We start from the raw sequence: 23,760 nt of genomic DNA on the forward strand, positions 1-23,760 counted from the left end.
GTCTCCCTGACGGAAAAATTCGCCAAATATCACCATATCATCTTTTTGATCTGTATTGTTTTGACAGCATGCTCTATATAATTGTCTTCTGGCATATGTTCTGAGTTTTTTGACTTGAGTTGCATAAGTGCCCCGTATAAATTATTTACTACCTGTTGTTCTATTTTTCACAGATTTTGCCATGTTTTGCAAATCCTAAGATTACTTTTTATTTGCAAAAACCTTTTGGCAATCATTAGAAATAGTAGTTTTTCACGAAAATCTTTATTTCGAGAAGGTAATGAATTATTTTATTAAGGGTACTAACCACTCTAATCAGCTTATGATGAGTTTGGTATGAAGGGAGTTTTCAAGTATGCAATGGGAGATGATGAAATAAGATACATGAGTGTCAAGCACTCAAGCTTGGGGATGCCCCCATGCACCCCAAGAAATATTCAAGTAGACTCAAGCGTTTAAGCTTGGGGATGCCCCCGTGCATCCCCTTCTCTATCAACAATCATCAGTTCATCCATCTCCATGCTATATTTTTATAACTTCATATGATATGTGCTATGCTTGTAGCGTCCAACTCTTTACTTTCTAGTTTGTTTTAGTTTTGCTTGTTGTTCTTATCAAATCGGAACCTAGCCTACCTTGTTTGGGAGAGAGACACGCTCCATTCCACTCTAGAACACAACATAGGTTTTCATGCTTATACTTTTTGTGTGGTCTTCATCTTTTCGTAGCTACTGTCATGCTTAGCTCTGTTGGGGAACATCGCATGGGAAACAAAAAATTTCCTACGCGCACGAAGACCTATCATGGTGATGTTCATCTACGAGAGGGGATGTGTGACCTACGTACCCTTGTAGACCGTACAGCAGAAGCGTTAGTGAACGCGGTTGATGTAGTGGAACGTCCTCACGTCCCTCGATCCGCCCCGCGAACCGTCCCGCGATCAGTCCCACGATCTAGTGCCGAACGGACGGCACCTCCGCGTTCAGCACACGTACAGCTCGACGATGATCTCGTCCTTCTTGATCCAGCAAGAGAGACGGAGAGGTAGAAGAGTTCTCCGGCAGCGTGACGGCACTCCGGAGGTTGGTGATGATCTTGTCTCAGCAGGGCTCCGCCCGAGCTCCGCAGAAACGCGATCTAGAGGAAAAACCGTGGAGGTATGTGGTCGGGCTGCCGTGGAAAATTCGTCGCAAATCAGCCCTAAAACTCCGTATATATAGGGGGAAGAGGGGGAGCCTTGACTTGGGGTCCAAGGACCCCTAAGGGTTTCGGCCGAGCCAAGGGGGGAAGGTCTCCCCCCCCAAACCGAGTCCAACTTGGTTTGGTGGGTGGAGTCCTTCTTCCCTTTCCCACCTCCTCCTTTTTTTTCTTTTCTCTTTGATTTTCTTCCTATGGAAAATAGGGCCTTCTTGGGCTGTGTGCCACCCCCAAGGCCTATGGGCTTCCCCGGGGTGAGTTGCCCCCCCCCCCCGGTGAACTCCCGGAACCCATTCGTCATTCCCGGTACATTCCCGGTAACTCCGAAAACCTTCCGGTAATGAAATGAGGTCATCCTATATATCAATCTTCGTTTCCGGACTATTCTGGAAACCCTCGTAACGTCCGTGATCTCATCCGGGATTCGGAACAACATTCGGTAACCAACCATACAACTCAAATACACATAAAACAACGTTGAACCTTAAGTGTGCAGACCCTGCGGGTTCGAGAACTATGCAGACATGACCCGAGAGACTCCTCGGTCAATATCCAATAGCGGGACCTGGATGCCCATATTGGATCCTACATATTCTACGAAGATCTTATCGTTTGAACCTCAGTGCCAAGGATTCATATAATCCCGTATGTCATTCCCTTTGTCCTTCGGTATGTTACTTGCCCGAGATTTGATCGTCAGTATCCGCATACCTATTTCAACCTCGTTTACCGGCAAGTCTCTTTACTCGTTCCGTAATACAAGATCCCGCAACTTACACTAAGTCACATTGCTTGCAAGGCTTGTGTGTGATGTTGTATTACCAAGTGGGCCCCGAGATACCTCTCCGTCACACGGAGTGACAAATCCCAGTCTTGATCCATACTAACTCAACGAACACCTTCGGAGATACCTGTAGAGCATCTTTATAGTCACCCAGTTACGTTGCGACGTATGATACACACAAAGTATTCCTCCGGTGTTAGTGAGTTATATGATCTCATGGTCATAGGAACAAATACTTGACACGCAGAAAACAGTAGCAACAAAATGACACGATCAACATGCTACGTCTATTAGTTTGGCTCTAGTCCATCACGTGATTCTCCTAATGACGTGATCCAGTTATGAAGCAACAACACCTTGTTCATAATCAGAAGACACTGACTATCTTTGATCAACTGGCTAGCCAACTAGAGGCTTGCTAGGGACAGTGTTTTGTCTATGTATCCACACATGTAAATGAGTCTTCATTCAATACAATTATAGCATGGATAATAAATGATTATCTTGATACAGGAATTATAATAATAACTATATTTATTATTGCCTCTAGGGCATAATTCCAACAGTCTCCCACTTGCACTAGAGTCAATAATCTAGCCCTCACATCGTCATGTGAATTACATTGTAATAAATCTAACACCCATATAGTTCTGGTGTTGATCATGCTTTGGCCGTGGAAGAGGTTTAGTCAGCGGGTCTGCTACATTCAGATCCGTGTGCACTTTGCATATATTTACGTCCTCCCCTTCGACGTAGTCGCGGATGAGGTTGAAGCGTCGTTTGATGTGTCTGGACTTCTTGTGAAACCATGGTTCCTTTGCTAAGGCAATGGCACCCGTGTTGTCACAGAACAAGGCTATTGGATTCAGTGTGCTTGCCACTACTCCAAGATCCGTCATGAACTGCTTCATCCAGACACCCTCCTTAGCCGCCTCCGAGGCAGCCATGTACTCCACTTCACATGTAGAATCTGCTACGACGCTTTGCTTGGAACTGCACCAGCTTACCGCACCCCCATTAAGAATAAATACGTATCCGGTTTGCGACTTAGAGTCGTCCGGATCTGTGTCAAAGCTTGCATCGACGTAACCTTTTATGGCGAGCTCTTCGTCACCTCCATACACGAGAAACATCTCCTTAGTCCTTTTCAGGTACTTTAGGATATTCTTGACCACCGTCCAGTGATCCACTCCTGGATTACTCTAGAACCTACCTGCCATACTTATGGCCAGGCTAACGTCCGGTCTAGTGCACAGCATTGCATACATGATAGAACCTACGGCTGAAGCATAGGGGACAGAGCGCATATGCTCTCTATCCTCATCAGTTGCTGGGCACTGAGTCTTACTCAATCTCGTACCTTGTAAAACTGGCAAGAACCCTTTCTTGGATTGTTCCATTTGAACCTCTTCAAAACTTTATCAAGGTATGTGCTTTGTGAAAGTCCTATCAGGCGTTTTGATCTATCCCTATAGATCTTAATGCCTAGAATGTAAGTAGCTTCTCCTAGGTCCTTCATAGAGAAACTTTTATTCAAGTAATCCTTTATGCTCTCCAAAAACTCTACGTTGTTTCCAATCAACAATATGTCATCCACATATAATATTAGAAACGCCACAGAGCTCCCACTCACTTTCTTGTAAATACAAGATTCTCCAACCACTTGTATAAACCCAAATGCTTTGATCACCTCATCAAAGCATTTGTTCCAACTCCGAGATGCTTGCACCAGTCCATAAATGGATCGCTGGAGCTTGCACACCTTGTTAGTATTCTTAGGATCGACAAAACCTTCGGGTTGCATCATATACAATTCTTCCTTAAGGAAACCATTAAGGAACGCCGTTTTGACATCCATCTGCTAGATTTCATAATCGAAAAAAACAGCTATTGCTAACATGATTCTGACGGACTTAAGCATCGCTACGGGTGAGAATGTCTCATCGTAGTCAACTCCTTGAACTTGTGAAAAACCCTTTGCCACAAGTCGAGCTTTATAAACGGTCACATTGCCGTCAGCGTCCGTCTTCCTCTTAAAGATCCATTTGTTCTGAATAGCCTTGCGGCCCTCAGGCAGTACTTCCAAAGTCCACACTTTGTTCTCATACATGGATCCTATCTCGGACTTCATGGCTTCTAGCCATTTGTTGGAATCTGGGCCCACCATTGCTTCTTCATAATTTGCAGGTTCATTGTTGTCCAACAACATGATTGATAAGAAGGGATTACCATACCACTCTGGAGCAGCACGTGGTCTCGTCGACTTGCGTGGTTCGACAGAAACTTGAACCGGAGTTTCATGATCATTATCATTAACGTCCTCCTCAACCGGCGTCGCAACGACAGAGGTTTCCCCTTGCCCTGCGCCACCATCCAGAGGGATGAGAGGTTCGACAACCTCGTCAAGTTCTATCTTCCTCCCACTCAATTCTCTCGAGAGAAACTCCTTCTCGAGAAAAGCTCCATTTTTAGCAACAAACACTTTGCCCTTGGATTTGAGATAGAAGGTGTACCCAACTGTCTCTTTTGGGTAACCTATGAAGACGTACTTTTCTGTTTTGGGTTCCAGCTTTTCAGGATGAAGCTTTTTGACATAAGCATCACATCCCCAAACATTAAGAAACGACAACTTTTGCCTTTTGCCATACCACAGTTCGTATGGTGTCGTCTCAACGGATTTTGATGGTGCCCTATTTAAAGTGAATGCAGCTGTTTCTAATGCATAACCCCAAAACGATAACGGCAAATCGGTAAGAGACATCATAGATCGCACCATCTCTAATAAAGTAAGATTACGACGTTCCGACACACCATTACGCTGTGGTGTTCCAGGCGGTGTCAACTATGAAACAATTCCACATTGCCTTAAGTGAGCACCAAACTCAAAACTCAGATATTCAGCCCCACGATCAGACCGTAGGAACTTGATCTTCTTGTTACGATGATTTTCAACTTCACTCTGAAATTGCTTGAACTTTTTCAAATGTTTCAGACTTGTGCTTCATTAAGTAGACATAACCATATCTACTCAAATCGTCAGTGCAGGTGAGAAAATAACGATATCCGCCGCGTGCCTCTACGCTCATCGGACCACACACATCGGTATGTATGATTTCCAACAAGTCACTTGCACGCCCCATTGTTCCGGAGAACGGAGTTTTAGTCATCTTGCCCATGAGGCATGGTTCGCACGTGTCAAGTGAATCAAAGTCAAGTGACTCCAAAAGTCCATCGGCATGGAGTTTCTTCATGCGCTTTACACCAATATGACCTAAGCGGCAGTGCCACAAAAATATGGCGCTATCATTGTTAACTCTAACTCTTTTGGTCTCAATGTTATGTATGGGTGTATCGCTATCAAGATTCAATATGAACAATCCTCTCACATTGGGTGCATGACCATAAAAGATGTTACTCATAGAAATAGAACAACCATTATTCTCTGACATTAAAAGAGTATCCGTCTCGCAATAACAAGATCCAGATATAATGTTCATGCTCAACGCAGGCACTAAATAACAATGATTCAAGTTCATAACTAATCCTGATGGTAACTGCAGTGAAATTGTGCCGACGGCGATTGCATCAACCTTGGAACCATTTCCTACGCGCATTGTCACTTCATGTTTCGCCAGCCTTCGTCTATTCCGCAGTTCCTGTTTCGAGTTGCAAATATGAGCAACAGAACCGGTATCGAATACCCAGGCACTACTACGAGAGTCGGTTAAGTACACATCCATAACATGTATATCGAATATACCTGAATTTTCTTTGGCCGCCTTCTTATCTGCCAAATACTTGGGGCAATTGCGCTTCCAGTGACCCATACCCTTGCAATAGTAACACTCTGTTTCAGGCTTAGGTCCAGCTTTGGATTTCTTCGTCGGATTGGCAATAGGCTTGCCGCTCTTCTTTGAATTACCCTTCTTTCCTTTGCCGTTTCTCTTGAAACTAGTGGTCTTATTCACCATCAACACTTGATGCTCTTTACGGAGTTCAGACTCTGCGACTTTCAGCATCGCAAACAACTCACCGGGAGACTTGTTCATCCCTTGCATGTTGTAGTTCAACACAAAGCCTTTATAGCTTGGCGGCAGTGATTGAAGGATTCTGTCAGTGATAGCCTCTTGCGGGAGTTCAATCCCCAGCTCAGCTAGACGGTTTGAGTACCCAGACATTTTGAGCACATGTTCACTGACAGACGAGTTCTCCTCCATCTTGCAAGCATAGAATTTATCGGAGGTCTCATACCTCTCGATCCGGGCGTTCTTCTGAAAGATAAACTTCAACTCCTGGAACATCTCAAATGCTCCATGACGCTCAAAGCGACGTTGAAGTCCCGGTTCTAAGCCATACAAGACTGCACATTGAACTACTGAGTAGTCCTCCTTACGTGCTAACCAAGCGTTCTTAACATCCTGATCAGCCGTAGCGGGTGGTTCATCTCCTAGCGCAGCATTAAGGACATAATCCTTCTTCCCAGCTTGTAAGATTAGCTTAAGATTACGAGCCTAGTCTACAAAGTTGCTTCCATCATCTTTCAACTTAGCTTTCTCTAGGAACGTATTAAAATTCAGGGTGACTATCGCGTGAGCCATGATCTACAACACAAATATATTCAAAGTGGACTTAGACTACGTTCAAGATAATTAGAGTTTAACTTAATCAAATTATTCGCTAAAACTCCCACTCAAAAAGTACATCTCTCTAGTCATTTGAGTGGTTCATGATCCACTTACACTAGCTCAAGTCCGATCATCACGTGAGTTGACCATAGTTTCAGTGGTAAGCATCCCTATGCTAATCATATCATCTATATGATTCATGATCGACCTTTCGGTCTCATGTGTTCCGAGGCCATGTCTGCACATGCTAGGCTCGTCAAGCTTAACCCGAGTGTTCCGCGTGCGCAACTGTTTTGCACCCGTTGTATGTGAACATTGAGTCTACCACACCCGATCATCACGTGGTGTCTCGAAACGAAGAACTGTAGCAACGGTGCACAGTCGGGGAGAACACAATTTCGTCTTGAAATTTTAGTGAGAGATCACCTCATAATGCTACCGTCGTTCTAAGCAAAATAAGGTGCATAAAAGGATTAACATCACATGCAATTCATAAGTGACATGATATGGCCATCATCACGTGCTCCTTGATCTCCATCACCAAGGCACCGACACGATCTTCTTGTCACCGGCGCCGCACCATGATCTCCATCAATGTGTCGCCATCGGGGTTGTCGTGCTACTCAAGCTATTACTACTAAAGCTACATCCTAGCAAAATAGTAAACGCATCTGCAAGCACAAACGTTAGTATAAAGACAACCCTATGGCTCCTGCCGGTTGTCGTACCATCGACGTGCAAGTCGATATTATCTATTACAACATGATCATCTCATACATCCAATATATCACATCACATCGTTTGCCATATCACATCACAAGCATACCCTACAAAAACAAGTTAGATGTCCTCTAATTTTGTTGTTGCATGTTTGACGTGGTGACCATGGGTATCTAGTAGGATCGCATCTTACTTACGCAAACACCATAATGGAGATATATGAGTTGCTATTTAACCTCATCCAAGGACCTCCTCGGTCAAATCCGATTCAACTAAAGTTGGAGAAACTGACACTTGCCAGTCATCTTTGAGCAACGGGGTTACTCGTAGCGATGAAACCAGTCTCTCGTAAGCGTACGAGTAATGTCGATCCAAGCCGCTTCAATCCAACAATACCGCGGAATCAAGAAAAGACTAAGGAGGGCAAAAAAATGCACATCACCGCCCACAAAAATTTTTGTGTTCTACTCGAGAAGACATCTACGCATGAACCTAGCTCATGATGCCACTGTTGGGGAACGTCGCATGGGAAACAATTTTCCTACGCGCACGAAGACCTATCATGGTGATGTTCATCTACGAGAGGGGATGTACGATCTACGTACCCTTGTAGACCGTACAGCAGAAGCGTTAGTGAACGCGGTTGATGTAGTGGAACGTCCTCACGTCCCTCGATCCGCCCCGCGAACCGTCCCGCGATCAGTCCCACGATCTATAGCCGAACGGACGGCACCTCCGCGTTCAGCACACGTACAGCTCGACGATGATCTCGGCCTTCTTGATCCAGCAAGAGAGACGGAGAGGTAGAAGAGTTCTCCAGCAGCGTGACGGCGCTCCGGAGGTTGGTGATGATCTTGTCTCAGCAGGGCTCCGCCCGAGCTCCGCAGAAACGCGATCTAGAGGAAAAACCGTGGAGGTATGTGGTCAGGCTGCCATGGAAAAGTCGTCTCAAATCAGCCCTAAAACCTCCGTATATATAGGGGGAAGAGGGGGAGCCTTGCCTTGGGGTCCAAGGACCCCTAAGGGTTTCGGCCGAGCCAAGGGGGGAAGGTCTCCCCCCCAAACCGAGTCCAACTTGGTTTGGTGGGTGGAGTCCTTCTTCCCTTTCCCACCTCCTCCTTTTTTTTCTTTTCTCTTTGATTTTCTTCCTATGGCGCATAGGGCCTTCTTGGGCTGTCCCACCAGCCCACTAAGGGCTGGTGTGCCACCCCCAAGGCCTATGGGCTTCCCCGGGGTTGGTTGCCCCCCCGGTGAACTCCCGGAACCCATTTGTCATTCCCGGTACATTCTTGGTAACTCCGAAAACCTTCCGGTAATCAAATGAGGTCATCCTATATATCAATCTTCGTTTCCGGACCATTCCGGAAACCCTCGTAACGTCCGTTATCTCATCCGGGACTCCGAACAACATTCGGTAACCAACCATATAACTCAAATACGCATAAAACAACGTTGAACCTTAAGTGTGCAGACCCTGCGGGTTCGAGAACTATGCAGACATGACCCGAGAGACTCCTCGGTCAATATCCAATAGCGGGACCTGGATGCCCATATTGGATCCTACATATTCTACGAAGATCTTATCATTTGAACCTCAGTGCCAAGGATTCATATAATCCCGTATGTCATTCCCTTTGTCCTTCGGTATGTTACTTGCCCGAGATTCGATCGTCAGTATCCGCATACCTATTTCAATCTCGTTTACTGGCAAGTCTCTTTACTCATTCCGTAATACAAGATCCCGCAACCTACACTAAATCACATTGCTTGCAAGGCTTGTGTGTGATGTTGTATTACCGAGTGGGCCCCGAGATACCTCTCCGTCACACGGAGTGAAAAATCCCAGTCTTGATCCATACTAACTCAACGAACACCTTCGGAGATACCTGTAGAGCATCTTTATAGTCACCCAGTTACGTTGCGACGTTTGATACACACAAAGTATTCCTCCGGTGTTAGTGAGTTATATGATCTCATGATCACAGGAACAAATACTTGACACGCAGAAACAGTAGCAACAAAATGACACGATCAACATGCTACGTCTATTAGTTTGGGTCTAGTCCATCACGTGATTCTCCTAATGACATGATCCAGTTATCAAGCAACAACACCTTGTTCATAATCAGAAGACACTGACTATCTTTGATCAACTGGCTAGCCAACTAGAGGCTTGCTAGGGACAGTGTTTTGTCTATGTATCCACACATGTAAATGAGTCTTCATTCAATACAATTATAGCATGGATAATAAACGATTATCTTGATACAGGAATTATAATAATAACTATATTTATTATTGCCTCTAGGGCATAATTCCATCAAGCTCTTAGTTTTCATGCTTATATTTTTAAGAGCTATTATTTAGGCTGCTTTTGGAACTCTCTTGAGTTATCATGTTTATCTTGTTTAGAGAGTTAGCTCTTTGCACTGAGTTGTGTGCCTTGCATGAGTAGGTAATTGAGGTTGCTATTTAAGTATAGTAGTAACTTGCAATAGTTTCCAGGTATTGATTTGAGTAACGTTTAGACTATTGCCGCCAAGAGCTTGAGCCTATTAGTGATAGGTGTCATATTTTGGGAAATCCGTGTGTTTTTCAAAAACTAAAAATTAGTTGAGAACTCTAGCTACTAAAATGATCGCTAACCTCTGGAGGGGTTGGAATATATAGAGTACCCTCACGTTACCATGAGTCGAGGATGCGCAAGGATAACCAAACCCCCAAACACTCCTCCTCGGGGTACTTGTCTCTTTGTGAATTTCCTAAATAGATGGAGAGTTACCGATAATAAGTGTATGAGTTCTTCGGACTAATGTGAGTATTCGATTGTTTGCACTTCCACCATCCATATTTTGCTAGCCTCTTCAGTACCGTGCATTGCCCTTTCTCACATTGAGAGTTGGTGCAAACTCCGCCGGTGCATCCAAACCCTTGACATGATACGCTCTGTCATGCATAAGCCTCATTGTATCTTTCCTCAAAACAACCACCATACCTACCTATTAAGGCATTTCCATAGCCTTTCCGAGATACATTGCCATGCAACATCCACCATCTCATGACTTGAGCTTCATGTCATACATGCTTTTTCTTGATCGAGGAGTCGCATGCTAGTTGGGCCTTGCCCTTATTACTGCTACATGACGTGCTAGTATCATTGCATATCGTCCTACACTGGCAAAGGCATACATTTGCATACATCATGATAGTTTTCACTTGTCTTTATGTTGAGTACTTCTTATAAAGTGTGATGATTTTTATTTCTATTCATGAAAAACATAGAGTGTTGCCCTTAAGTGAGGAAAAGATCCCAAAGAGGACAAACAAAAGATCCCAAAGAGGACAAATGAGGGATAAAAGGAAAGAACCAAAGAGGCCACAATAAAATAAAAAATAAAGAGAAAAAGAAAATAAAAAGAAATAAAAAGAGAGAAGGGGTCAACACTACTATTCCTTTTGAAAGATCCACACTCGTACTCCATTGCTATATTGGTACTACATAGAAATTATCATTCATGCATAACTATGTGGGGACCCTTACACTATAGAACTTGGTTTGCATATTCCAATGATGAGCCTCCTCAAATGAGCTCTAAGTCTTCATGAGAAAACAAGTTGGATGCACCCCCACTAGTTCCATTGGAGAGCTTACCTTAGCTCATATGTGCATCCGTTACATAGCAATCCCTACTCCTCACATCATATCTATCATTTGGCTTTGTCTCGCCTATGGTTGTCCTCATTCATGTGAGACTTTCACACCTTTTTGTCTTCCTTCCCCATCATTATTCTATTTGCCATCCTAATTGCCAACATATCTTGCTTACGCTCATCCATTGCATGAGTGCTCAAAATCTAAAGGGAGAGGATCATTTTTACTTGTTCCTCACTCGTGGTCTCGTGATGAGTCGAAATAAGATTTCAAAGGAGACCAAGTGTGAAATTATAGTAGATTGAGTTCTCAATTAAAAATATATTTTATGATCCCAACCCATCTCCCACTTCTTGCACGCAAACACCATTTGTAGACATTCGAGTCATGGACAGCGAGAGCTCTTTGCTAAACTCAATACTAGATATAGACTCTTGCTTGTTATTGTTTGACTTGAATTGCATATCTTACTTGATTTACTTTGAAGTTCTTATATGTGTGTTAGCATGTCACCACAAAAATTATTATGTTATCATTTATCTACTTGAGGACGAGCAGAAATTAAGCTTGGGGATGTTGATACGTCCAAAACGTATCTATAATTTCTACTTGTTCCATGATCTTTTGGGTGACATTGTTATATGTTTTACTACACTTTTATATCATCTTAAACATATTTGGACTAACCTACTAACTTAGTGCACCCAGTGCCAGTTTCTGTCTGCTGATGTGTTTTTTGCAGGGGCTTTTACCCAATTTTTCGAAGCCCGAAAAATTCCAGGAAAAATACATAAAAAATCAGCGAAACAGAAGCTTACGGATCACCGAAGATGGGCCAGAGGGGGGCCAGGGGCCTCCTAGGTGACCTGCTGGCGCGGCCAGGCCCTAGGCCATGCCACGAGGCTGCCTGGGTGGATCCCACCTCCTCTGTTGCCCTCATTTGGCCTATATTTAGAGTCCCGAGAGGAAACCCTTAAACAACTTCTGCAATCACGAATTTCTCCATCGTTCCCCCGCCGCAGCGCTTCCGAGATCGGGAGCATCAGGAGACCTCTTCCCGACACCCTGCCGGAGGGAGGATTGACCTCCAGGAGCTTTTCCACCGCCATGGACGCTTCCCAGACGTGCCGTGAGTAGTCCTTCTTGGAGCATGAGTCCATGACCAGTAGTTATGTGATGTCTTCTCTCCAATCTTGTGCTTCAATGGTTAGTCCTTGTGAGCTTCCCTACATGATCAATGCATCTATGTAATTCTCTTGCTATTTCTATGCTCTGTTTGTTGGGATCCGATGGATTATGAGATTATGTTCAGATTGTTATGAGTTACATATTTGATTATCCTTTTATATTATGTCCCTTAGTGATTCATGCATGTTCTCCTTAGCTATTTATTGCTTTGGTCGAGTAGTAGATTGTAACTCCAAGAGGGAGCGTTATGCATGATTGTGGGTTCATGCCCCTCGATGTCTAGCTTGAGTGACAGAAACATGAGACTAGGGGATGTGCTTGTTACCACCAGGGAGAAAACAATGGTGCTTGTGACCACAGTTGAAAGGATTGTTTACCTTACACATAGTTCGTTAATGCAGTTGTCCGTTGCTTTGAGTTTACAACTTGGGTGCGGCTCGCAACTTAATACCGGCGAGATGTTCGGGATAGATATCTCAAGGTGGATGATTAGTAAGTAGATGCTGATGAGTAAACGGTCTACTTGTCTAGGTGTACTACCCATTACTATTGAACCTCTAACTATCAAGTAGCATAATTAGCATTGCGGTGCGATCATAATTCTGTCAATTGCCCAATTGTGATTTGTTTACCCAAGCATAGTTGTTTGTCGTCTTTTGGGAGACACACATCACTAGTGAACATCATGTGACTCCGGTCCATATCACCATCATTGTTTACACCTCCATCATTTACCGCTTTCATTTATTTTTCTGTTGCAACCATTATTACTTTCCCGCTTGTGTTTTGATCCTTTGCAAACTACAAGGCCGGAGGGATTGACAATTCTCTGTACTCGTTGGGAGCAAAGTTATTTGTTGAGTGTGCATGTCCACGTCTTCTGCTAGCGCCAGGGTGGAAGACACCTACTTGTTGACCCTAGGAGTCCTCCTGGTTCGATAAACCTTACAGTCTCCGTCTAAAGGAAATCTACTGCTGACTACATCTCCACCTTCCACTTGGGGTAACCAACGAGGGGCAAGAAGTATATCCATCAACTCGTCATCAATCACCAAATTTGTGATTAGGTAATGAAACTTTCCAATATAATCTCAATAAACCCTATTAATGGGCAGAAATGGTTTTCTCTATATCTATCCATGCAAACTAATCCTCCTAATGCACCACTTGGTGTGGTGGCATTATTTTGCTATTATAGCAATGCCCAAATATATTGGGACCGATTGGGGAAACTTGACAATGCAATATTACCCAACTCTAGAAATTAGTAGGAATGGTTTTGGAGGGATCTCGACAAGTGGATTTGTTGTCCTTGATGCACCACCTGGTTTGGATGCATTATTAAGGTATTAGATCATGTCCACAAAATTTGGAAATAGTTGGAGAAACTTGGCAATGTAGAGTTGCTCAAATTTGGGTATGTACAGAGAGGGTTTGGAATATGTTTGTGAACCAAAATAATTAGGATTGAGATTAAACTTGGCAAGATCATCACATATCTCATGTGTGACTTGCTAGAATTTTCTCTGAAATATTTGAGAATATTTCTTATAGAAATATTTAAAATACTTAAAATACACAAAAGAGGTTTTGAAGGGTTTTGTCCAATATTTTGAACATGACCATGTGTTGGAACTCTTATATATGGAAAATATATGTCCACTGAGTTTCCCTAAATTTTCTCAAATGTTTTTGAAGCAATAAAATATATTTTTTCCTATGAAAGACCATTTTTGTCCTCAAAAAGGTATTTAAATAAAATTGGAAAATAACTTTTAAAATGATAATTTTGTGGTTTTGGGAAGTCTTTTTGATAATACGATCCAAATAAAATATTTGGGCAAAATATTTCTCCTAATTTGAGGACTTGTAGTAAAACCTGAATTTAGGGTTTTTTGAAAGCTTAAATCAAATAAATGTTTTTGGTCAAAATAATATTTTTTTAAATAATTTTAGGTCCTATACACGTGGTATGGTCATTAGGCAAATATTTGTAGAAATTGGATGAGTCTTGATAGAAGGAGAATTTCTGTGATCTAAAACATAATCAAACAAGCAAGCAAAAAAGGCAATCTCTTCAAGCATCACATCACACAGAAAAAGTTTTTGTTGGGCCTAATTTTTGAGATATGTTAACTTGGTAATATAAGTCAAAACACAGGGTGTGACAGACATACCCCCCTCACAAGAATCTTGTACCCGAGATTCGTACGCTAGACATTGTAAAGATGCAGAAATCTGGGTCTCTGGTAGTCCTCACATTCCCAGGTTGCTCCTTCTTCGATGTGATTGCTCATGTGGGTCTTGAAGTGCTTGACCATAGAGCTTCAAGTGGTTATTTTGGTCTCATGTGATAGTGAATGGGGTTCTTGCAATATGCTAAGCTTGAATAGAGGTCAAGGGCTTGGTGAACAAGGTCCTGGCAAGGGTGTGGCTTGTGTGTGTACTCCAGAGTCGGAATACATGGAAAAGTAGTGTGTCTGTGCTGGTCCTGGGGATACTCATGTTTGTTAGTGACATTTAGATGTCCCATGTTAGAACAAAAGGGTCAAGTATTGATGTAGCTCCCTGTCGTCGGGGAAGTCCTTGAATTCCTTAAAGCAGGTGATCTTCAGTCATAGGTGATCTTCAGTGTTGAAGCGTGTCTTCGTAGGCTTCTCATCGAGTTCTTCTCCTTGAGTAAGTTTCCCAGGTATGTTTTTCATTCGTCTTCAGCAATTTGTCTTTGTCGTCATGGACGCACATTTCCGGTGTGTCTTTGGATGTTTGGCCTTCTAGCCTCTTCGTAGCTCTTTGTGAAAAAGTCTGGGTTGAGTCTTGGTACGCCTCCAATGTATCTATAATTTTTGATTGTTCCATGCTATTATATTATCATTCTTGGATGTTTTACGATCATTTTGTAGCAAATTTATATCATTTTTGGGACTAACCTATTGAAATAGTGCCTAGTGCGAGTTGCTTTTTTTGCTATTTTTTTCCTCCGCAGAAAATCCATATCAGATGGAGTCCAAATGCCACGAAACTTGATGGAGATTTTTTCTGGACAAGAAGAAAACTTGGGAGCCAAGAATGAGTAGCAGACGAGGCACTCGGGGCCCACTAGACACCAGGGCGTGCCAGGGTCCCCTTACGCGGCCTGGTATCTAGTGGGGCCCTCGAGCACCTCCTCCACCACCTCTGAGCTCTATCAATACCCCAATATTCAGAAAACCCTAGAGGAGTCAATGATTTTTTCTAGCCGACACAAGTTCTAGAGCCACAAAATCCTATCTAGAGCCCCATCCGGAGAGGAACACGATCACAAAGGGGTTCACCATCCTCATTGGTGCTCCTCCGATGATGCGTGAGTAGTTCATATCAGACCGACGGGTCCGTAGGCAATAGCTAGATGGCTTTCTCTCTTGTTTTGTTTCTCAATACAATGGTCTCTTGGAGATCCATATGATGTAGCTCATTCTTTTGTGGTGTGTTTGTTGGGATCCGATGTCACATCCCTAACCCTTAAGCAAGATAGCATTGTGCTCATGTCTTCTTTGCATTTTCATCTAAGAAGTTTCAACAAAAACAACAAAGTGGCAAAGGAAAAACTCAAAACCCTAGCCACCATTTCAATTAAAGGAAATCTCAAACTAGTTCAAAATCAATGAACCCAAAATGGCCTCAAGAAATGTTCAAACTTTCTGATAAATCATGAAAGTAAATGAGCATTGGAGAAAACTATTTTCTTGACACTTTAAGCATTTTTAAATAAATGCAAAAGCCACTGGTTTCAAATTTAAAAATTGAAATCAGAAACTATAATTTTCCAAAAATGTTGAAAACCTTGGAAATGAGTGGGGATATTATAACAAATATTTCAGGAGGTCTAAAATAGTTTTTACTTTTTGTTTTGGAGCTGAATTAATTAGCAATACAATAATTAGCAAAACAGAAAAACAAAAACAGAGAAAATGGGAAAAAGCTTACCTGTCGCCCAAGCCTGGCCCGGCCCATCTCCCCGCTCGTCCCCTCCCTCGCGCCAGTAGGCAGCAGGAGGTGGCCGCCGCCTCCTCCGGCGCGGCCACGCACCTGCGTGCCTGCCTGGCCGCCGCCTCGCGCTGGCGACGACGGGGATAAGCTCCCCAGAGCCTCCCCTATCCATTCCCCGCCTCGGTTCTCCTCCTCCGCCCGGATCTCCTCCCCCTCCTTGCTGCCGCCATTAGAGCCGAGCTCGAGCTCGAGCTGCCCGTGCCCCTGGCCATAGGATCCCCTCCCAGAGCACGCCATTAGCTCCGCCTCATCGCCCTGGTCATCTCTGCAGAAGCCGAAGCTTCCTCGAGCCCTGCAACGCCCGCAACGCCGTCGTCTTCCACCTCCGGCCGCCGGACCTCTCCCGTCGATTCGTCGCCCCCAGGCCTTCCCCGAGCCGTCTAAGCTCTGCTCTGCACTCCCCGTGAGCATGCGGTCGTTTCCCCTAAGTTTTCCCCCTCGATCCCCTCCTCTAGCCCTAGTTTCACCAGAGCCCGACGAGGACCGCCGCTACCGCTCGTCGCCGGTAGCCCTCCGATGATCAGCTCGTCCTTCCGAGGGCACCAGCAGCTCCAGGACGACGCGTAGATGCCGTAGCAGCTAAGAACAGAGTGTAGATCCCTCTGATTCAAAGCCCCCGATGACGATCGAGCTTCGGCCGCCGCTCCGGCTCGTCGCCCACGCCTCTTCCGGCGACCCTAGCCTCCCCAGATGGTCCTGCCAGATCGGCCACTTCGCGAGCATGCTGTAGCTGCAAACCGCGTGCGTTTTGGTGTTGTGCAGCGCCGTCTAGGTCGCCTCCGGCGAGCCCTCCGCCGCGGGTCTGGTCGCCGGCGACCACCCTCCGGTGGGCGTCGACGTGGCCGACCATTAGGGCGTAATCGCCCTCCCCTCAGTCGCTGCCAGAGGGCCCCACGCCTGGTCAAACCCCAATTAGGGGCTGGTCAGCGCGGGATTAGTCCCAGAGAGGCTGACCAGTGGGGCCCCCCTGTCAGGTTTGACCTGCACATGTCGGCTGACCTGCTGACGTCAACCTGATGCAATAAATAGAATTTCCAGTTTAAAACTAATTCAGGAAATTGCTAAAATTTGTAAAAATCATAGAAATTAATCTGTAACTCCAATGAAAATAATTTATATATGAAAAAGTATCAAAAAAATTCAAGGATTCTGATTATGCTATTTTCAACTATGTTTGAAAAGGTTACAGAACCCTAAATTGTGAAATAAGGAATAATTCAATTCTTTTAATCACCTTATAAATGGAATTTGCAAAAATATTCAAATTTCATTATATATGCAATGATCTCACACTGCCCTAATTACAAATCAGTATCATAACATGACAGTCATGCATGTTAACACCAAGTTGATCTGAGCATCAGGTCGAATCAATTAAATCGGTATCCGAGAATACCCCGTTTGAATTGCTATTCGAATGTGATTCAAATCAACTCTAAACCTAATACATGTTGAAAATAATAACTTATCACTTGCATTCTCATGCCATGCTCATGCATCATTTTGAGTGCATATGATTGTTATTGAATGTTGCCATTCATTTCGGTAGGCTCCGCACCCCCGGATTCCACCGAATATCCGTCTGACGGATATCGTTCCTCCTCTGAGCAACAAGGCAAGCAACCCTTTTGATCATCCCGATAACTCCTATGTTCTTGCTCCTGCACCTATTCATTGCATTAGGAGCAAATTCTTCAACTGCTTTTGCCACGATAGTTGGACCCACTTCCTTTGCATGATTTAACCTTGTCACAGTAAATAGCCGAACCTTGCAACCTAGCATACCTGGTAGTTGCTTGAGCTATGATGTGCCTTATCCTGCTATGCATGCTATGCTTAGAGTTGTGTATGGTCTGTCATCTGGGAGATGAACAGAAATGTGGAATGTGTTCGGTGAGCAAAGGTTGTGTGTTGAACTTGATTTGGTAAAGGTACCGGTGAAAGGCTGTGTAGGAGTACATGGCGGGTTGTTTCATTGGAACCGTCCTTGGGAACTGAGTTCCGTGTATGTAATCCAAGACTATATACTACCACATGCTGGGCCCTGAAATATGACCCCGCTCGGCCTATTAATCGCGTAGTACTCGGTCCAGGAGTTGCAAGTAGTTTCTGGTGTTTATAGTAATGCTGGAGGCCGTGCATGGTGCTGACCTGAGAGGTGGACCGTGATGCGGTAGGCAGTGGCACGGTGTACCAAGTGGCACCCGGATGGTGGGCTTGGGAACCCTGCGCACATCATTTGAGGCCGTGGCGGAAACCTCGGCCGGACTTCCGTACGGGTTACTCTCAGATAGGCGATAAACCTGGACTAGGTACTAGTGTGGTTAACGGTCGTGGCCGACTCCCTCGCTGGGCTTCCGCTTGAAGGTTGCCTAGGTGCATGACGTGCACATGGCGATAAGTGGCGAGAGCGTGTGTGACGAAGTACACCCCTACAGGGTTATGATCTATTCGAATAGCCGCGTCCGCGGATATGGACTACTTGGAGACATATGTTGTTCATAGATAACTTAAATGGCTACTCATAAAATTGTCAAGATAAGCGTGAGTATCGTGGACGGCATTCCGTACGGAGACGGAATGATTCCACGATAGTGTACTGTTGTGGTGTTAGTGGACTCGTGTGCGAGAAATCAAGTTGTCAAAATTATTTAAAAATGCAAGTTGTCTAGCCACGAGTCAAATGCTGGCTTTCCGCCTGAAACCCCACAATACCTTTTGATACCTTGCATGAGTAGTTAGTTCTCCTAAAGTCTTGATGAGTACCTTCGTACTCATGTTTGCTTAATAAATGTTGCAGAGGTTGCTAATGACCCTAACGGAGGGTTCTTCGTAGACATCGACGACGACGAGTAGCTGGTGTCCCAGCTACGATCTGGCCCTACGTCGGCTCTGTAGTATAGTCAGGCCACGTGCCTACTAGTTTCCCTGTCTGTACCCAGACAGTTTATAACTCTTCCGCTGGCTTGTATTGTATGACTGCTATTATGGGTCGTGAGACCCTTAATGTGTAATATTATGTGTGTGGCTCTTCCGAGCCTCTTAAATAAAGCTTGTATGTTTATGGTTATGTTGTGATGCCATCGATGTAGCCATACATATCTGTATGCCATGCGTACGCGTGTCGTACTTGATATGTATGGGGTTCGATTAACTAGTCGTGAACTTTAGTAGCACTCCTTACAAGGAAATGCCCCTTTGTGGTCCAACGAGCCTTGGTAGTTCGCTACTGCTCCGGACACATTGGTTGACCGGCATGTGTCCTTCTTAGCTGCTGTGTCTGTCCCCTTTGGGGAAATGTCACGCGATGTAATGGAGTCCTTGTAGCTTGCTACGACTCGTCTACATTCGCCGATGACCGACACCTGCTTTGTTGGGTCATGTATGTCTGTGCTTGTGCGGTACTGCCACTTTGGTTTATGACTAGACATGTCGATCCGGGTTCTTTAACATTGGATTGCTAGCGATACTATCGCATACGTGAGTCAAAAAGACGCAAACGGTCCCGGCTAAGGTAAGGCTGCACCCGTGGAGTTAACCGTGCGTGAGACCACAAAGGGATGCGATGGGTTACAGGCTAGATTTCTATGGCTTAGGATCGGGGTCCTGACAGCGTTGGTATCAGAGCCTGACTGACTGTAGGATTACTAAGCCAAACTGGTCGAAGTTGAGTCTAGAATTGCTTTAGTTATATATATTAGGGAATTGTTTGTGGAAGGGAACGTAAGACTCTTGTTCTCTTCTCAAGTTATTCTATTCTGGTCATCCTCGTCTTTTCTGCGGGAATTAAGGACTAGATTTCTCATCTTCTCCTAGGCTCGTGTTTCCGATCGGTAGCTTATAGGACTACGGGTCGAGAGATATTGGGTTTCTTTTATCCCTAGGAAGCAGGAAGTAAGTTTGATGATCAGAGAGTTGAACTTGATAGTTGAGTGGTGACGCTTTTTCATTTTGGGTTGTCTCAAAATTTGTTTTGAGCATTTACAGCCGTTATGCTGCCCAATTTTGCATTCAGAGCTCTAATGCTTTTGCATTACTCTCTATTTACAGATGCCTGGCCATCCTTCTCGTCAGGTGGTACGTCTGACCAGGTGCATAGATGTGCCGGGTCATACGGCCATGCTGGTCAGGGTGATGTCGGTGTGCGGTTACCGCTGGTACCCCGAGTACACAGTGGAGGAACAGTACCGAGACTTCAACCAGAGCCAGTACATCTGCACTGTTAGGGTATTTCCAGACTACCCTGGAGCGGAGAAGCCAATCCATTGGTCCTATGGGTTGGGGGTCACCGTTGACATGGCAGTACAGGATGCTGCCTATTCAATGCTGACTATTATGAGAGCGAGACATGCACTGCTGCAGAATTCAGAGTTCTGCTATGTTCCGGCCTCTCAGCCTGGTGAAGAGGGATACCTCAGTGGAGTCTATTTTGATTCTTCTATGGAGGATCCACTTCTGCAGTCCACTGTTGAGATGCTAGAGAACAGAGACAAGGATGCTCGTGCTCTCCGCATGGAGCTTTATGCTACCCGTGCCCGTCTGTGGACAGCTTTGACGCAGCTGGCACCGGTAGTCCAGACAGGGTATGGAGAGATGGAGATGCTGAACCCTGTTAGGACCCATCTTCCGGCCCACGTTGACTGGCCAGCTATAGGAGGAGTCACACCTCTTCGGGGACCCCTCTTACCACCAGTCAGGGGACCAAGGCCACATCCGTGTCCTTATGGATCCCAGGGATCTCAGGCTAGAGTGTTTCCTGATCCGCAGGTTGAGCTTCCAGGTCATGGAGGTAATCTCTATGAGATGTTCTATGCGGATGCCTGAGCTGTGAGCGGAAGGATAGTATGGTAGTAGCCGTACATTCACAGTCCTGCGTGACTTGTGAAGTATGGTAGTAATGTGAAATGAATTCCGGAGGCCTAGATAAATAATGTATAGGAAGCTTGTAAGCCTCTGATGAGTAGTTCCACCATTTCAGTAGTTTGCTCTTCGGTTAAGTTTGTACTGAACTATGTAAGGGTTTGTATGAACCATGGTGTATATATAGCAGTGGCTTGTTACCATGTTGTTTGGATATTCATTTTCGCATTCCGTGTGTTCAGTACATTCTTAATCCATAGCTAGTATTGATATGATATTGGTCTAAGCTATGAGTTTGTTTGTCAGGATGGTGTTCACCAGGTTGAACCGTGCCCCTGCTCATGAGCAAGGTGAGGGTAGTCAAGCGTCGCAGGAAGACCTGCCTCACCCACCTTCTGTGGTAGAAGTGATGCTTGAGGCAGAAAGAAACAAAAGGGAGACCAACCGACTGCTAGAGCGTATTGAGCAGAATACGGCTCGACAGCCTAGGAATGCTGCAGTGTCCCTCAATGACTTTGTGAAGCTGAATCCTCCAAAGTTTCATCATTCCGTCGATCCCCTCGACGCTGATGACTGGCTGTGCAGCATCTCACGCAAGATTCGCTCGGCGAATGTGTCTGAGGCCGACAAGGTGACCTTTGCGGCGTATTTCCTGGAGGGACCCGCTAATCTGTGGTGGGAGAATTTTGAAGCTATGCGTCCCGCTGAACCAGTGGTGTTGGGGATATTGCCTGCAGTTATGACCCGCCAAATATGGGCCGGGTTACTATTAAGGCGATTCATCCTTTAAGGCTAGTTGGGCCTCTGTCCGGGCGGTTCGAAGTCGCAGGATGGTTATGATTTATGGAAGGACTCTGGGTTCGACAAGACGGCGACTTAGAGACCGCGGTGGTCACGATTTGTAAAAAGGAGGGGACTCTTGTAAACCCTAAGGCTTCGACCTATATATAAAGGAGAGTCTGGAGGGGGAGAGATAGGTTAGAAATCATCGAGTGCTAGGTTAGGGCGAGTTACGCCTTCCTTGTAATCGAATCCACATGAATACACACAAAGCAGGACGTAGGCTATTACCTCTTCTCGAGGGGCCGAACCTGGGTAAATCGCCGTGTCTCTCCCGCTTAACCCCTTTGAGTCGCCACCAAGGTGCGATGGCTCCAGTACTAAGTCCTTTCACGAGGACATCTGCCGTGACAAAACCACGACAAGTGGCCACATGGGCAGACTTCAGCGCAGCTTTTCGTCTGCACCATATTCCAGAGGGCCTGATGGATAGAAAGAGAGAGGAGTTCTGTGCCTTCACTCAGGGCAAGTTGTCTGTGGATGCCTATAGCCGCGAGTTCGGTAACCTAGCCCGCTATGCAATAGAGGAGGTGTCTACTGACGCCAAGAAGCAAGCAAGATTCTGTAAGGGTCTGAGCCCTGAGCTCCGTCGTGACCTGCGCCTCCATGAGTGTGCAAGTTTTCAAGCCCTAGTTAACAAAGCGATCAGTGCGGAGACTCGTCATTCTGACTTCGAAGCCACAAGGAAGCACTCCCGTGACTTCGGCTCGTCTTCTGGTTCCGCGTTTCCAAAACGCAGGCTGTGGATTCCAAACAGTTCTCTACCGCCAAGATACACTCCGAGGCCATCCTACGTGGCGCCTCAGACGAATCAGGCCAACCCTCCAGCAAAAGCTTATGGTGGTCCAGCTAGCAATGCTGCACCACGTGCCAACCAGGTGATATGCTACAAGTGTGGAGAAGCAGGGCATTATTCCCGTGAGTGTCCTCAGAATGTGGGTGCCAAGCAACCCGGAAAGTCCGTCGGGCAGGCCAAGTCGGGCAAAGCTTATTATGTGAAGCCAACTCCTGCACGTGGCCATGTGAACTATGTGTCAGCAGAAGAAGCTGCAGAGGATCCCGACGTCATGCTGGGTACGCTTCTTGTTAATCATCACCCAGCGTCCGTTCTCTTTGACACTGGGTCTTCTCATTCCTTCATTTCAGAAAGTTATGCACAGTTGCATAAGATGTCTTTTTGTGATATGCCAATTCCATTGGTTGTTCAAACCCCTGGTAGTAAATGGCAAACCTCTAGGATAACCTATGACAATGAAATTCTAGTAGACAGGCTAGTTTTTCTAGCCTCATTAATAGCATTGAAATCTTCGGATATTAACATCATCTTGGGCATGGACTGGATGTCAGCTCACTATGCCAAGATTGATACTCAATCCAGAAATGTCCAGCTTACCCATTCCTCGGGTGAGATAGTAAATGTCTCTACTCGAGTTGCCAAATGCCAGCTCTATTCCTTAAATGCCAACCCTCTTCCGGAACTTGAAGACATTCCGGTAGTCCGTGACTTCCCGGATGTTTTTCCAAAGGAACTGCCAGGAATTCCACCTGACAGAGATGTAGAGTTTGTGATAGATCTTGTTCCGGGAACTGTACCAATAGCCAGAAGACCTTATAAGATGGCACCCCTAGAGCTAGCCGAACTTAAGAAGCAATTAGATGAGGCCTTGAGCAAGGGTTTCATTCGTCCTAGCTCTTCTCCTTGGGCTTGTCCTGTCCTGTTTGTGAAGAAGAAAGACGGAACGGATCGGATGGTTGTGGATTATCGACCAGTTAATCTGGTCACCATAAAGAACAAGTATCCGCTCCCGAGGATCAACGATCTGTACGATCAGCTCGCTGGATCCTCAGTCTTCTCCAAAATGGAT

This window comes from Hordeum vulgare, chromosome 4H, assembly GCF_904849725.1.
Source record: "Hordeum vulgare subsp. vulgare chromosome 4H, MorexV3_pseudomolecules_assembly, whole genome shotgun sequence".
NCBI classification, from domain to species: domain Eukaryota; kingdom Viridiplantae; phylum Streptophyta; class Magnoliopsida; order Poales; family Poaceae; genus Hordeum; species Hordeum vulgare.